Source organism: Anser brachyrhynchus, assembly GCF_964034855.1.
Source record: "Anser brachyrhynchus genome assembly, chromosome: 7".
Lineage (NCBI taxonomy): Eukaryota > Metazoa > Chordata > Aves > Anseriformes > Anatidae > Anser > Anser brachyrhynchus.
The window spans coordinates 20156776-20173113 of record NC_137701.1 but is presented as its reverse complement, the minus strand read 5'-3'; the positions used below and the strand labels follow the sequence as shown (position 1 = coordinate 20173113).

General features: G+C 38.4%; 1 protein-coding gene across 24 annotated transcripts in view; it reads left to right on the top strand.

Annotated features, from left to right (window-relative positions):
- The window catches only part of RAPGEF4 (Rap guanine nucleotide exchange factor 4), a 153945-nt gene that overhangs the window by 39110 nt on the left and 98497 nt on the right, over positions 1 to 16338 (top strand). The window contains exon 1 of one of the 24 annotated variants that reach the window (XM_080600879.1): positions 81 to 3885. The exons of 22 other annotated variants lie outside the window; for them this stretch is intronic. The gene's annotated coding sequence lies outside the window, so the exon portion shown is untranslated. Of the gene's footprint in view, positions 1 to 80; positions 3886 to 16338 lie in introns of those variants that run through there. One more of the 24 variants, XM_080600877.1, reaches the window with a different exon arrangement.

Here is a 16338-nt window from a genome sequence, read left to right as displayed (position 1 = left end):
AAGTTGACTTTTGCTGTGCTTTTTCTGGGGCTGCAGCACAAGTAGCTCAGTGTCCTTTTTGTGGTGAGACTCTGATTGTGGCTTAAAATAAATCTGTTTTTTTTTTGCATAGGTTTTCTTAGAGTTTAGATGTCTCCCAAACTATCATATTATTGATCATTTAACCTCCAAAAATCTTCTTGCCTGTCTCAATCTAATATTTGACATTTTAAACAGAACAGTTACTTGCATAAATAAGCTCCCTGCTGTCTTATCTTAAGTTTTGAGAACATGCATTTTCCTTACCTGCATGTATTTATTTGCTTGAAATTGAAGTGGGCTTGGGATCGAGAATAAATTGGAAATACATTTAAAAGTCTGCTTTTAAAAGCTTTTTCTTTTCTCAAGTAACACTCTTTGCAAAATATTTTGTTCATTTCTTTTTTTCCCAATTAGCTATATTCCCTTTTAGCAAGGTTTTAATGTGTTTTTTGTTGTTTTTTTTTTTTTTCCAGTAGAGAAATCATGTTTAATTAAAAGTTACTTGCATGTTTTCAATTATAGATATTTTGTTTGGCTTTACACTCTCAGTTGCCTTGAGTAATTTCCTGTAGAAATACATATAATCTATTTGCATGTTTGAAGTATTAGTGTGTCATTTGCATAGCTTGTGTGTAACACTTAAACAAATGACCAGGGCTTAGGAAGGGCAGATCATGTTTTTTTAGTTCTTTCTGGCCCGTCCTGAATAGATATGGAACCAACTTTTGCAGAGAGAACTGGAAATTGTGGTATCAAATCAATTCTCTAGAAAGGTTGTTTTGGTAAATAATTGGGAGTTGAGCAGGTGGGACAGCAGAACTGTTATATACATATTTTTGCTCGACATAAGTCAATGCGGATTGATGTTCATTCTTACTTCATGGACTCATCTAATTCCCTCATAGCAGAGGGAATATATAATGCATCCCAGTTGGTGTTTGTCACAATTCCAACAGATAAAGCTGTTGTAGTTTTAGTTGCTGGAGGTGAGATGGTAGCAGATTTAAATTTTTTTTTGTGACCACTTATTAAAACCATAGTTTGTTTGGTCTACTAACGTAAGTTCTGTGGTTAGGTTCTTGAGTGGAACATATAATCTGTTTCTCCTCACCCATGTTTAGAGAGGTGAACTCAGCCTGGTTTAGGTACAGAGAAGTACTACCATGGTAAAGGTGATGGAGTGTCTATTTTATATGATAAGACTAAAAAAGCATGTCTTGTTTAGTCTGTTGATGTGACAGCTGATAGGAAATGCGATTGCCTTCTATAAATACATAAAACTACCATTCAGGGGAAAGAAGCTGTTAAATAGTGCTGCTCAGGAACAGGTTGGTACTAATGCAGCTTGGCTGTACAGTAGAAGCTTCTCTCTAACCCTCAGAGCAACGAGGTTACAAAACAATTTTCTAATGGGAGCCTGGGGACAAAAATACCCCAAACTGGTATGGTTAAAGTGGAATTGAATACTTTTGCTGTCACTTTCTGTGTACCTGCAATAGCAGCTCCAGTGCTATGCTTATATACCAGTTTTCAGTATTTTGGCTAACTTCCCTAGTACAGCAAATATCTACATGATACCCTGGGGTCCAGACCTTGTTTCAGTTCTTAGTGAAAGTGTCCATACAGCTGATCGTGCCTTATGAGTTGACAGCAGTTTTCGCTTTTGTTTGCCACGTCTGTGCCATGCTCCTTTTTGCTGGTAGAAGCTAGTCAGAAAGATTACCACCATTGTCTCCTCTCTGATATAAGGAGCTTGATTTCTTTTTTGCTATTGTAGCATGCTTTTCCACAGATGGTGTGGACTTCAGTGCTCCTAGCAGAACAGAGCTGTTTCCTTAGGATGCTTGTCCTGAGATGAGAGAGTTGAGCATGTGAATCGCTTTGCCAAGAGAAGGCAACATAGAATTACTGCTCATTGCGTGAGTCCAGTCCTGAGAAGGATTCAAAGCAAGATAGAAGAGCTCCTTCTGTATTTTTTCAAATAGACACCTTCTCTTGTTTGAGTGTGTGGTGGTAGGCAACTATAACCCAGAAACTTCTCAAGCTCAAAATCGCAAGATGCTTACGCAGCATCTGTGAGGAGCTGCTCCAAGTCAGGGAGGAGATGAGGCTGAAGGTACATCAGCTCCTCTGTGTTCATTTAGTCAGCTCCTGACAGCTCAGCATCGGGCATGCTTTGAAACTCTTTTCAGCTAGCTTTCCTTAGGAAATTCTCACTCTGGCTTCTGAGTGCCCTTCTGCAGTCACCAATTTCATTCCTTGTCAGCAACACATAAAAAGAGGAGGAAAACTGGGGAGACTTGAAGTCATGTAGACTTGAAGTCAAGTCCAGCATCTAGATCTAAAAATGCCTTTGTTATTCTCACAAAACTGTTACTCTGTGAGAATGAGCATGGTTAGGTCTTAAATTCTGTGTTTGAGGTTCTGTATAGGTAAAATCCAGAAAGCGCTTTGAAATGGATATTGCCATGTTTTGCCACAGTGGACTTTCACATGAGAAGAAAAATACCCCCTCTTCGTTTCAGAATTAATTCAGTGTTTTATAATAAACACTGTTTCCTTCTTTCCTCTTTTTCTGTTTAGTGTTAAGATACTCCATGTAATGTTTGTTTAAAATGAATGCTGATAATAAACAGAGAATAGATCTTTATGAGTAGCTGAAATTTGTCTGGTATTTAAATATTACTGATGTTTCAGTGGCACATATTTCTTGTTTAATATTCAGGCATGGCATTTGTTTTTTGAAGGAATACTTATCTTCTGTGATCAGGAAGAGTAGCAGTTAGGAGCAGCAGTGATGTGAGTCATTTTGACGGTGAGCAAACTTGTCAGTGTGTTCACATTTTCAAGACTAGATGGTCTAAGACATCCATTTTTTCCTAAATATTTTTCAAAGTACTAATGAAAATTTAAACAGCTGTGGCTCGTGATGTCTTGAATTGAAAAGATCATGAATTAACAATTGCATTTTACTGCTAAAATACTACTTGTTTACTGGAAAGTCACAATGGGGTAATGATAAGGTTCAGTGAGGTTCTTTTGTAATACTTTTAATAGCTAAATTTGACAATCCCATAGTGTAAAATATGTCAGTGCTAAGAAGAAAAGAGAGAATTTGTAATGAACACACACACTGTAAGGCAGTGAAATCTTTTTTTAATCAAATGAATTTATATGTTAAGTACCTTTTAAGCCCCTGGTGGTTTTTTGTTAGTTTTTGTTGTTGTTGTTGTTTCCTTCCATAAGCCTCATTTTCATTAATTTCACACTGGCCACTTTGGGATAAACTAGAATTTCACTGCATGCATATAATATTTGTGTTAGAAAGTGAAAATTCTGTGGTTTTGGCTGAAATGTTGGTGTATTGCAGCTGTCTCTTGCCTAGGGCCGTCTGCATAGGAGAATATTTCTTTAACAGAGTAAATCATAAAAAGATTATAGCAGACTTATTGGAACCGTTCTTCTGTATCTCTGACTGCTGTTGTTCTTGTTAAAGATATTAAAAAAGAGGCTCAGTGGATCAAAACGTGGTATTTGTGTAAGAATACTTGCTTTGCAGTTGTTTCAGAAGAAAAAAAAAATCCATGCTACATTCACTGGCTCTTTAATTTGGATTGCCAATGATAATGCAGAGTCTACTGCTAAAGAAAGGTAGGATGCAGAGGCAGAAACATTAGTGCTAATCTGCTGCAGAAGGACTAGATAAATCAGCACAGCTCTCATACATCACTAAGAGAGAAGCTGATTGCAACTTGACCATGTGCCTAAGTGGTCACATCAGCAACAAGAACGGAGCATGGATAAAAAAACTAAAATGTACCCTTAGGGCTACTTGCTGTGCAGGACCCATAATAACACATCAATGTAAGTTTAAGATTTCTTTATTTTTTGTTTCCCTCTGTAATTATTGTTGTTTACAAGATTATATTTTTATTCTGCATAGATTTAGGGGAAATACGACGGAGCAAAGTATAATGCTAAACAGCTAATAGTTTGATAATGTTTATGTCTGTGAATAATAATGGGTTTATTGCTGTGTGTTTCAGTGTAGTTCTTTCTTTGAGAATATTTTAATATTTAATCCTAACCATTATATATCAGAAATTGAGTAAGGTTTGGGGTGAGATGGTAGTGAGATCTCTCTCTTCATCTTTGTCATCTTACATTTCAAAAGGGCTCGAGAGGCAGAATGCCACAAATATATATTACTACTACTGGGAGAATTTTTCCATTGCTTTATTCTTTCTGTTAAGAAAAATACTTTTAGAGAGTGATTTCTGTGGACCTTTTTGTATTCCTGAATTATATGCAGATGGTAATTTTCCTACAATTTAAAAAATTTGTGCAATTGTTTAATTTAATGTCACTTGAGCATCTGCAAAAAGGGGAGGCAGGGATAAATGGAAACTGAATAAACATTGATTGCTAGTCTGAAAATTAAATTTTAGAAGTTTTTGCAGTAAATCTTATTTCAGATCTTTTTTTTTTTAACTAAATTAGGTTATCTTATTTAAATTGAGGCTACAATATAGCAAACAAATGTGTGAAAATATCCTGGATATCCCACGTTTCCAACTCTATCAGACTATAAAGATGTTGTTGATTGTTGCTACAAGGGAATATCTTAACTGTAGAAATCAGAGCAGCATGTTTAAGTAATACATGGGAAAATAAAAAGGAAAGGTGTAATAGTACTGTTCAGGTGTTCCAGTGATGCTTTTCTCAAAGAAAAAAGTATACAGTAAAAGCTATTGATATAGAATCTTATGCTGTCTCTCATGGCTTTAGGAAAAGAGACAGGTTGTTTTTTTAGGAAAAGGCAGGTTTTGCTGTGTACTCTGAAAATGGGATATTTTGAAAGCACATTTAAAAAACAAAACAAAAACAATAATGCTTTATATATTTACTTATTTTTAGGGAAAGTTAGGGGGCTTCAAGCAAATTTATGGAATATGAAAAAGGAGGAGTGAAGGATGCCTCAGTGATAGGAACTTGATAAAGTAAGTGTAAAGATGCAGAAAAACATCTATTTATTTTTTGGTTTGTAGCTATGGCCAAGTGTAATAACAGGAGTGTTAGAAAGTAGCCTGCATTTAATCTACAAATGGATTATTTTTGTGGCAATTGAAAAATATGTAAGTAGTTATATCTGCCATACAGATAGTTGTATGACAAGAAGAACAAGAGGTGGAATGGAGAAAGGGAAAGGTGAGACTTTATGTCAAAAAAATAAGTTCATTCTTCCCAGCAGAATAAATAACCAACCTGGTTAACTGACAGATGAAATGTGGACCAAGTGACGAGTTTATTTTTGTGCAGGAAATGCATATGCACTATCACACAGGCTCTTGGTTGTACTCAGCCCCTGAAGCTGCTGAGGTCCTATTGGGAACATGTAGCTTTACATTCTGACTTGAGAGGGGAAAAAAAAAAATGTGTGGCAACAGGAAGCATGGAGGATTTGGTGGTTTCTTGGATGTCGCTTCTGTTCTCATGTACCCAATGTGGTATTAAGTTGTAAACTCCATGGCAGACTGATTATATTCTTGTAACACGTGAAAAATGTAATAATCTGGCTCCTGTTAATGGAGTTCTGCTTCTGTTACTGAAATAGAGAGAACCTTTTTTCTGAGTTCATTGGAACAGCAGGCGAGTGTTCTGGTTTACGGAGATAATAAAACAAGTAAATAGTTTTCCTTTTCTTGTAACTGGACAAAATTTCTAAAGATTTAGAAGGCTGAAGTTATCGTGAACAGTTCAAAACTGCTACATCTGCCAACACGGTCTGTAGTCATGTTCATATTGTGATCTTAAAACAAACTTTTGCTTCTCTGTATTTCTGTGAAGTTTCATGATGTAGTCACTTAAATTATGTGCTAAATGAATTACATTGTATATGATAAAACTAGGCTTAGGTCATGTTTTCTGTTAAGTTTTCTTTTTAGCTGAAGAAACAGAAGTACTGAGTGCATTTTGTAGACCAGATTTGACCTTATAAGCAGTTTTTATTAGTCAAGAGAAGACAGATCCTCTCACTCTAGAGTGAAATTCTGAATTTATCTATTATGCTGAGTGTTTTGCTGTTACCTGTGAACTCTCTCACTATACTCCAACCTGGTCTTTATTTCTACTTTCAGTTTTAGTCAATAAATTTATGCTAATTATAGTTTCTTGTACTTAAGAGAAAAGTGTGCTAATGGACATCATTCCCTGCACTTTCAGAGCAGCAGGGGATTTGTTGATGCAGACTTCAGTATATTGAATTTGCTTATACCTATGATATTCAGGCAACAACATATAACAGGAGCAAGAATATTTTGGTGGAAAAGCTCCTATTTATTAACGTTACCAGTGCAAGGCCTGAATCCTTAAAGCAGCATGTGCCCTATTGTGGTATCTCACACAGGCTATCAAAATACCTGAGTATAATTGTAGGATTTCAAACTGTTTTGATTAGATGGCATTTATTTTAGTTTTCTGTCTACAGAACAGCACAGCTTCCTCTTAAAGGTTAAAGTCTGACATCTTCCATCTCAGTGTTGGTCACAGAAGAAACCTGTATTGCCCCCAAGAAGAGGTTCTTCAAGCTCTGTGATACCAAAGGAGAGAATGTGCCGCATTGCTTCAAGGAATATGTTGTGTTCCTATCCTGAATCTTGCCTGATCTCCTCCCCAGACCAAGGCGTGACATGGCTTCTTTTGGTTCTTGCTCTTCCTTGGCCTTCCTGGGTTCTAGTCACCTCTGATGAGAGGACCATATCCCAACTAGCCCAGGTGACCTGAGAACTGTAGTTCTTTGAAGTATGCCAGAAAAGCTCTTAACTTACTTTATCCGTGCGGGCCTAAGAGCTCATTGATTTCTTCCCCAAGTTCAATAATCACCAATCTGTCCGCTGAATTGTGTCTGGAATGCTCCATATCACCCACCAACTTCCCGTGTAAGATGTTAACTCACAAGCTGCAGTATAGAAAGCAGCCACAGATCAACTCATACTTTCATGTCAGTTACCACCTGAAGTACACTTCGAAAATTGTGTTGAACAAATTTGTCCTTGGACAGGGTTGCACGTGCTGTGAAGGGATACATATGGTAATTGTCTCAACAAAGTGATTTCTCATCTGATACCATTTTCTTCTAGGAAGACGATGAATCTCTGGAAGGAACAAGAGAATTTTACACGTAATTGGATTATAATACAAATAGTACCTGTTACAGCTGGCAGGAGAACTGAATTATTTTATGCCCTGATTAGGTCCTCCAACCCAATCTTCAAACCTGTGTTGAAAATCACTTGATGTTTATAAATTTTTATGGAAGAAGATGATACATGGAAAGGAATTGCCTTGGTGTCTCTCCTTCTAGCTTTCAAATTGTCTTCCCAGCCTTGCTAAATGCTGCCTCTGAAGTGGATTTCTTCCAAAACATTGTGCACTGCATGGTACTAGACTCTGCTGGGGCACACACAGCAGGGTTCTCCAACAGATAACTCCTAAGGACAACCACTTGCCTGACCTTTCGGTCTTGTTTAATGGAGATTTAGAATGAAAATATGTTCAAAGAGGGCATCATGCAGACTGATATCTATAACTCTGCTGTTCGCTGAAAATCCTGATTAGGGTGACAGTGACTTGTGAAGCTTTATGAAGCTTTTTACAGTTTTTGTTACCTCTCTATTATTATCCTGGAAAGTAAATAGTTACATATTGGATAACCATATGGATGATGTGTTGGTATATTTTAAGAAGATTGCTCAGATGGCTCAGAGCCCATAGTGGCGGTGCCAGGATTTTTATGTACTGAAGATCTAAACAAATAACTGAAAGACGGAGGGGACAATCGCTGAAAGGAAGAGAGAGCAATAAAACGTAGAGTTGACTTTTAGCATTGGTGACAGGGATCAAGGCTGTGGGAGAAGTGTAGCATGGCTTCTTGTAGTGCAGTTGCACCGTCTCCCAGTTACCCTCCCTGTCTGAGCAGTGGGTGCAGCAAGGGCGGCTGCTCCTGATTTCCATTCTCAGCACTAGGCTGCCAGTGCTGCTGCTGCTGCGTGCTCCTGCCTCAGTGGTTCCAGCTGAACTTCCCAGGAGGAGGTAGTGGAGACTCAGATTGAACTTTTCACTAAAAGTCTGTACAAACCCCATTTTTCAATTTACTGACTTACTGTGACCATTTTGTTGATAACAGGGCCATTTAATAATCTGGCATTGTTTTCCGTGGACTGACAAGTGGTGGACGGAAGAAAGGAGGCAGAAAGAAAGGTGTGGGGAAAAATACAAAGAAAATTTGAGGTATTGAGTAATTCCGTAATGATGGTATCTGTTACCATTTTTGTTCAGTGCTTGAACGCTGCTTATGCATATTAGCAATCTGTTTGAGTGAGAAAGGACCCTGTCAACCCAGTCTACTCACCGCGCTGTAAATGTAACCTTGGTGAAGGAAAGGAACTGTTTGAAACACTGATATCTTTTAGTCAGGATTTATCATGATCTGTAAATCACCTAATTCTTACAACAAGAAGCCTTCAGATGTTTTAAACCTTGGCAATTTTTCATCCATCAAGGAGATTTGAGAAAGACCAAGGCAGCAAGCCTTCTCTCAGACTAGACAGAGTGGGCTGTTTTATATCAGGAGCTGCATTTCCTATTTTGCTGCTTCTGCCAGAAATTCTGTTGTCAGAAACTGTCATTTGAGCTTTTATCTGTTTTGAGGGGAAGGAAGTTAAACATCCCAGTAACATCACCATCACTAGAACAATTCTGCAGACAGTGGAAGGCTATGGAAAACTGATAATTGCACACAAATGCATAATTTCCCCAGGCCACAATAGAATTGTCAGCTCCATTTTACAGTGGGGAGACGCTTCAATACAGGTCTGTGCTTTTAATATTAAAGTAACCTGTGGAGAATTCTGAACAAGCCAGGGTGGCAAGTATATTTGTTTCATGTCTGTTACTACTTTTTGCTGTATTGCTACATATACAGTTAACTGTCACAACTAATGTTGTTTTCTGTTACTGAATCTTCCTCTATGAGAGAACAAGAGCACAGGTCAGATTTCTCAGGAACTTCTTTTTTTATTATTATTTTTAATGTATTCACAAAGTTTCCCAACAAGTTTGGATACGAGAATTAAAACCTTGCCTTCTTTAATCTCGGTAGGTATAAACAAACCATCTGGGTTTCAGTGGGAAAGCTCTTGCATACGTTTGAGTGGAGAATTCGACCAAGAGTGGGTTATAGCTCAGCAAGAAAGCTGGAAGCTTCAATATATATGAGACAGGCTATTTTTTATACCATGTGATAACAGCCTTTCTGACTTCTGAGCTCCTTACTTTATGGGTAGGCTATTGTTAACAGAGAGTATTTGAATGTCAGCGTGGAGCTCAGCTTGCTGAGGGTTAGTGTGCAGTGCTCAGCAGTCAGAGATCTCTCTCATTTGTTGCTAGTCATATCAAGAACTACTACTGTGGTGAATGGCAGCATTCCAGGCTGTGTCTCAGTCACATGGATTATTCTTTCAAGCAATGCTTGTCTTGGGAAGAGACTCTCCGGGGTTTGAATTTGAAGGGCCTTTTGCAGTTTTGGTGTACTCACCTGAGAAGAACAATCAATACTTTATGCGTGTGTAGCTGCTGAAAGTCTGTAATATGTTTGCTGTCTGAGAAGAGTCCACGCCTGGAGTCAAAGTAACATACAATACATCTCCTCTTTTTCCTATTTGTTTTCTTTTTTTCCCCAAATTAAGGTTTATGTGCTAATAACTGCATGGTAGTGATGACTAAAATGCTTATTATCTTCGATGTACCTGTATTGTGGCCAACTTTGAAAGTGCCTAGCACCTGTCTGAAGATTTTGTGACATTCATACAACAGTGGTGCTAATAGTGGTAGTGGTGTGGGGTGTTGTGGAAGAAGAATGTTCAGTAGGGATGAAACAGAGACTTCCTGAAGGAGCTGGAGCACTGGAAGACAAACAAAGCTGTGTTAATACAATATAGCTGTCACTTCAAATATGTGGAGAACGTGGTCAAATGAACCAGCCTATTTGAATTCTTTGTTATGTTGAGAACACTTGTTCCCATTGAACACAGTCTTGAGGACACTGATACTGCTTTTGAGCCCCCTAATTCACTGTATATTCACTCACATATGCATATAATCCAAATAATCTAGGCACAAAAATCCTGCGCAGAAAGGATTTTATCTAAACAAAACAAAGCAAACCACAACCCCCTCTGATGTTAATGCTCCAAAGGAAACCCAAGTATCTCCTGGGATTAATGAGTAGGTGGGAGGAGTTCATTGCCTCGGGCATAGCTAAGGGCCATTAATTCCGGCTAGTCATTAATCCCTGTGTAATGCCCTCTGCTAATGCCACAGTTCCTGTTACAACACAGAAATAGAATTGACTGACCTATGGATTTGGATGGGTTATGTTATTCTTATAATGATTGCTTATATTTCTAAATGCTTATCACTATAGTGTTGGACAGAGTTTCAGTTTATAAGCTTCATGTCTTTCCAGAGAGTTAATGCATTGTGCATTACTCGTATGGAAGCCTGAAGTGGTGGTGTTAGTATTCCATTCTGTCCTAGCCTTTAAATAAATATTGAAGCAGTCTTGGTAGAGAAAAAATTGGTATCAATATTCTCTGAAGATGATTAGCATACATATTCTCATATCTAGAGAAAATGAAAATTGAACATATAACTCCTTTACTCTGTGGTTGCCATGTAAGGCTAAGTGCAGTTTAAATTGCATTAATTTTAGTTGTTTGATTAAAAAAAAAAAAGCTCCTGAAATTTTAATGAAATAATTTCAATACCCAAAGAAATAGTGATAAAGGATAGACTAGTTATAAACTGTTTAGATGCAGCTGCCATCACATGCCCTTTACATGTGCGCTCATACACTCAGCACTATACAATAAAAGTGTTGCTGGGTAGATCTTAAAATGCAGGAGAAAAAAGTTCAAGGGCAAGCCCCCAGCTTAGCAGATCATGTGAACACACATGACTCTAAGCAGCATGGAACTTAGCTAGCAAACAGCAGCTGTAAGAAATGCCAGAATGCTAGAGTTGCATCTCTGTTTAAATTTTCCTAAAATGTTTTTTCTCAAGAAGGAGGTTATTAACCTGACCTTTACATAGAGTCCTTCTTTGTCAGGGATGCCAAAGCATTTTACAGATGCAGAGATTGAGTATTGACATGCACATGTCAGAAGGAAAGCTCACTGCATAGTGATAGCACAGAGCTTTGGAAATGCAGAAGTACAACTACAGATGGGTTTGACTACCACATTCTCTGAAAAACCATACAGCAGTACTGCATAGCAGCTCAGGTCGGGAAGTGTGGGATACTTTACTCAGCTGAAAATATAGGTGAGTTAACAAAGTTAGACTGTACGAGAACGCTGGTGAACTTTTAAAAAGAGAAGAAGCTGAGCTTTCTATAATAAGCACTTGTGGTGGAGACATAGATTGTATTGCTGAAACATGAAATTCCAGTACTACATTGGTTCCAACAAAGAGGGTATGGGATTGTATGGGGGCTGATTTAGGATAAATAACCACTTCCTACAGTGCTGTCTGTGCTCATTATTTACCCAGCTGGGCCTTGTTTAGTTTATGAATTCAAAATTGATCATAGCAGAGCATGTTGGAGCATATTAGAGCAAAAGAGGAGGATGAGGATAGACTGTCTCTTGTTATGCCTGAAATTTATAGAATATTTTCGTAGAAGTTGTATTTAAAGTTTAAAAAGGGTGTTGTGGAAGCAGGTTTGTGTGTGTGTACACACACACATATATATATATATATTCTTTTTTCCTCATTGTGAAATTTCATTGACACTTGTATTCATCTCATGCACAGAGGGAGAAGAGCCTTGAGCTCTTTCATTTTACAAAGCCTCGTTGGAATTCTCTTCCATTCAGTGGTGATGGCCAGTTCTAACATTACAGCACCTTGCCTTGAAAACCAGCATTTTCAAACCAGGCATTCTTCAGTGTTATATGTTATTCATTTTCCTTCCTTTGGTTTTCTTTGCTGTTACAGTTTGGTTTGCCACTGTGCAGGAAGAGGAGAAATGAGGGAAGGAGGAGGTGGTAGCCCTCTTTCTCTGCTCACTGTCCATTTTCCCCCTTTTCCCTGGCTCAGAATGAATTTTGTACTGTTTACAGAGCTGTCAGAGAAACGAGGGGTGGGAGGAAGGAAGAGGAGGGGAGGACAAAGTGAGAATGGGAGGAAACCTTTGCTCTCTGATGTCACTGTAAGTCAAACATGCATCCATTCACCCTTCTGACAGTCACTGCAATGTAAATTAGACCATTTTAGGTCACGATGAGGATTTCCTCTTTCACAACTGGGAGTTAGCTAATAGAGTCTTAATTTAATTCCTCTGTGAACTAAGAATTTTTAAAAATTTAAGATAGAGTGAAAGCTAATCCCTTGGAGTCTGTACTTGCCAGTACTGAGCTGAGATGATCCTGGTGTTCCACAAAGGTATGGGTGAGGCCTTGTCCAATACTCTACATTGGCCTAAGCAGATTCACAGAGGATTATACTAGCTGACAGCGTGTGCATGGTACTGAAAAGTTCGTACGGAAATAGGGGAACACGTATTTTTCCCAGGAATCTGAGAGTAGTTTTCTTTACCTTTTTCTTAGAAGATCTCATGCTGGTTTATCATCCATGGAGTCTGGAGTTTTCCAGACTTCTGTTTCGAAGGTTGTTCTAAGGATAGGAGTGTCTGAAAGCGAATGGAGATTTTGTGGAGCTCTGTGCAGACCTAGTTCAGTAGCGTTTAGTGTGTGTTGGATGTAAACAGTTGGAGGGCTGCAGTACCAGTACATACAGGAACAACTGGAAACCACTGGGTTAAACCCTTCCAAAGACAGCAGTGACTTCTGCTCCTTGTCTGAACTGTTCCAGAGAGGGACCAGCAGTCCTTGTGTGTTGTTTCCAAAGAGACATGTCACTGCAGTTTGATGCTGACTTTTTACTATTTGAATATATCTGGTTTGAGTTTCCTTTTCCTTTGAAAGGACTTTCTTCCAAATATTTTTAAACTTCCTTCCTGATGTTTGTCTTTTTTCCAGATTCCAAAATTAGATCAAGTCACATTTCCTCATGGAACTTCTGGTGCAAGGAGGCATTGAGCTTTTGCAGCCCCTAGTCTGAAGTTGCCTGCTCCAGTAGATGACCTGCGCTGTCATGCACGCTATCCAAAACAATTGGACAATGGCAAACTTTGGAAGTTAATGCACGTCCTGATTATTGTCCTGTCCCCCTCAGCTTGTGCATTCTGACTCTTGCTTGATGTCGCTGAGTCCTATTTACTGAAAATACCATTTAATCCATGACTTGCCTGCTGCATTCTTGTTTGACCTGATAACTGTTAAGCCAAAAAAAATATTTTAAGAATGGACTTGTCAAAGAGAGCATATCTCTTCCCTCCTCCTCTTCAAAGACCTCTGAGGATGAATATTTGATTAAAACGTGACTGCAGCATTAAAATGGATGCCCTGTGTCTTTTTGTAAATGAACGACTAGTGAACTTGTGGACTGTCTAGCTTTTAATTGGCAAATTATTCAGCGAGTGTTTCAGGGGAAATTGCAGGGGAGGGTGGGAAGTTTAGTTGATTTTTAGATAAATTCATTACAACTTTTATTCCTAGTGATAGTTTGAAGATAATTAAATCCCCAGATAGATCCACAGACTCGGTTTAAATTTCCCCTCTGGAAATGTGGAAGAGGACATGATCTAAAATGTGCAATAAAATCCCAGGCCTGAGGTGGGCAGCCCCACAGCAAAAAAGGATGTTAGGCTTGTGGTCATCTTAGCTGTGGCTGTACTCATGACCCATGCAGCTCCCACACCAGCCTTTTCCTCTGTTTGCCTGCTTCTTTCTTTGAGCTCCAGTGGATGGCTGCTGATAAAATCTGCTCTCAAAAGGGCATGGAAACCAAATGCCTGCCTGTTTTAAATGCCTGCCTGTTTTTGTACTCTGATGGGTCACAAGGACAGCCAAATAATTAGATATGCATATGAGCTTTACAGAAGACTCTAGGACAGTTAGTGCAGAGAGGGAAAAGAATGGATAGACATCCTGTACAGTTACTTAAATGCACTGCCGGAACTCTAATGGAAAAGATCATGGAATGGGGTATTGGGACATGGAAAGCAGCATAGTTTGAATTGGTTCAATTTTAATTTCAGTTTGAAAGTTGTGATAGTAATTTGTGAAGAGAATAGACTGTCCCATTTGATGCGTATGAGTTTGGTGTTGCTATCTTTGTTTCTGTAAGTAATGTGATCCAACGTAACAGCACATGATAACTAGGGTGTGACACAAAAGGTTCTGGAAATAGTCCAAATGTGTTTCGTACTGGGTCATTCAGGGACTCTTGCTAAGATCATTGACTAATTTTCTTTTCTCAGTAGTTGTCTGCTATCAACTTAGTAGAAACAAAACAGCTCAAAATACTGTAAAAATTGAAGAACAAAGCCTGAAGGGTTACTGTTATTTCCAAAGTACTCTTTCAAACCAGAAAGCTTGGTAAAAGTGTGATATGCAGGCAACATACAGAACCTAGGTTCTTCCTGCTCTGTGAACAGGCCAAAGAGTAGCGGTGCCAGCTCCAGTCAGATTCTTTTTAACATGCTCTGTGATCTGGAAGACAAACAATTAGAAATGGCTGGCTGATCTGGGTATTCATCTTTGTACAGTCAGAAACAAGACAGCGCATACAAATTCAGGGTGGACGGAAGGGTCAACTGTTGTTTTAGCTTTTCTTTCAGTAGAAAAAGGCTCATTATTTTTATGAGAAGAAAGATTATACATATTGATCTTGAATCACCTTTATGTTGTAGCAATACATTTTTCTTTTCTGGCTGATGTTAATTAAATTGCTTCAGTGAGATGCTCTGAATTGTAGTATGGAGTGGAATACAGGCAGTATGTACGTATGTGTGCATAATCTTTGTTTGCATTGAAAGATTGCTAAGATGTTATGTATAAGATGTAAAATATATATGTTAACATTGGAAACCAAACCATTGATCTGTTTTTTTTATTATTTTTTTAAGAGTTTTATGGTGCTTTGGTTATTTCTGCAAATGTCTAACTGGATATGGTCTTTTATGGAAAAAAAATGTGGCTATTTTCTCAACTTACAAAGAGGCTGATTGCAATGTTCTCTCAATATTTGCCTTGCCCCTTTCTGGCTATTCTTTTTTCTGTCTGCAGCAATTTCTGAAAGATTTAAATTTGTTCATTAATCCCTGTCCACCGTAGGAACCTCCCCCCCCTCCATCTTTGCAGACCTGATGAAGATGATGACATGTTGGGCACAGGAGTAGGAGCCAACACCTGAGCAGGCTGTAGGCCTTCGTTGGGTTGAATGCTTTGTATTGTGGAGCCACTGCCTACAGCCATGGGCTACATGGGAAGGTGTGAAGAGTTGGATGTAGTCTACATTTGCACTGTTTTTTTTTGGGAAAGGAATTCCAAGAAATGAGATTTGTAGACAGAGTAACATCATGTATTGCCACTCAGTCTCATCAATGTCTACTAAGTTTTAAAACTGGATGTGTAGGTGATTATCTACTGATGTAGAATAAGGTGTGAGAGAGAGGGAAGAGGGTGCAAGAGGAGGCCTGCAAGAGGATGGTGTTGAATAGCTACATCCACTATTGATATGAATTTCTTGAAGTGTAAATTAGATATAGTTACACCTGAACGAAAGCTTAGCATTTGAGATCTTTGTTGATGTAAGCCTTACCATGTTAGGGGAAGAAGAACTTTTCAAAAAATACTGCTGTAATTTTTATTTATAGTTACAAAAAATCTGTAAAAACACTTCCCAGCCTAACATTAAAGTCCTGGTGGTTTCATTCCAAATGCAGTCCTCTGTTAGGTCTCCCTGAGTTCAGCCAGTGCCTTTGATTTTACTAATATTAATGATTTCTGTCACCTCTTAAAAGGGCACTGAAGAGCCAGGAACAGGTTTCCAGCAATCTGCAAAATCTATTTTAAATCTTATCACAGGATTGTCAGAAAGGTTTTCGAGTCTGGGCTGACCTTGCCATTGGATAGCAATGCCCTAAAAATGTAAACTGGCTGCCATTGTTGCTGTAGGTCTGCTCCTTGTGGAAATTTCTAGGATTAATCATATGACCTGGTAATGAGACATACAATTGTACCTCATTCTCTTTAACAATTTGAAGTCAGTGTCAGCTGTATGTATCACGTACCTTCATAATTTAAATTATAATGGCATGCAGCAATAGCTCAGTGAAAATGTGTTTAGAAA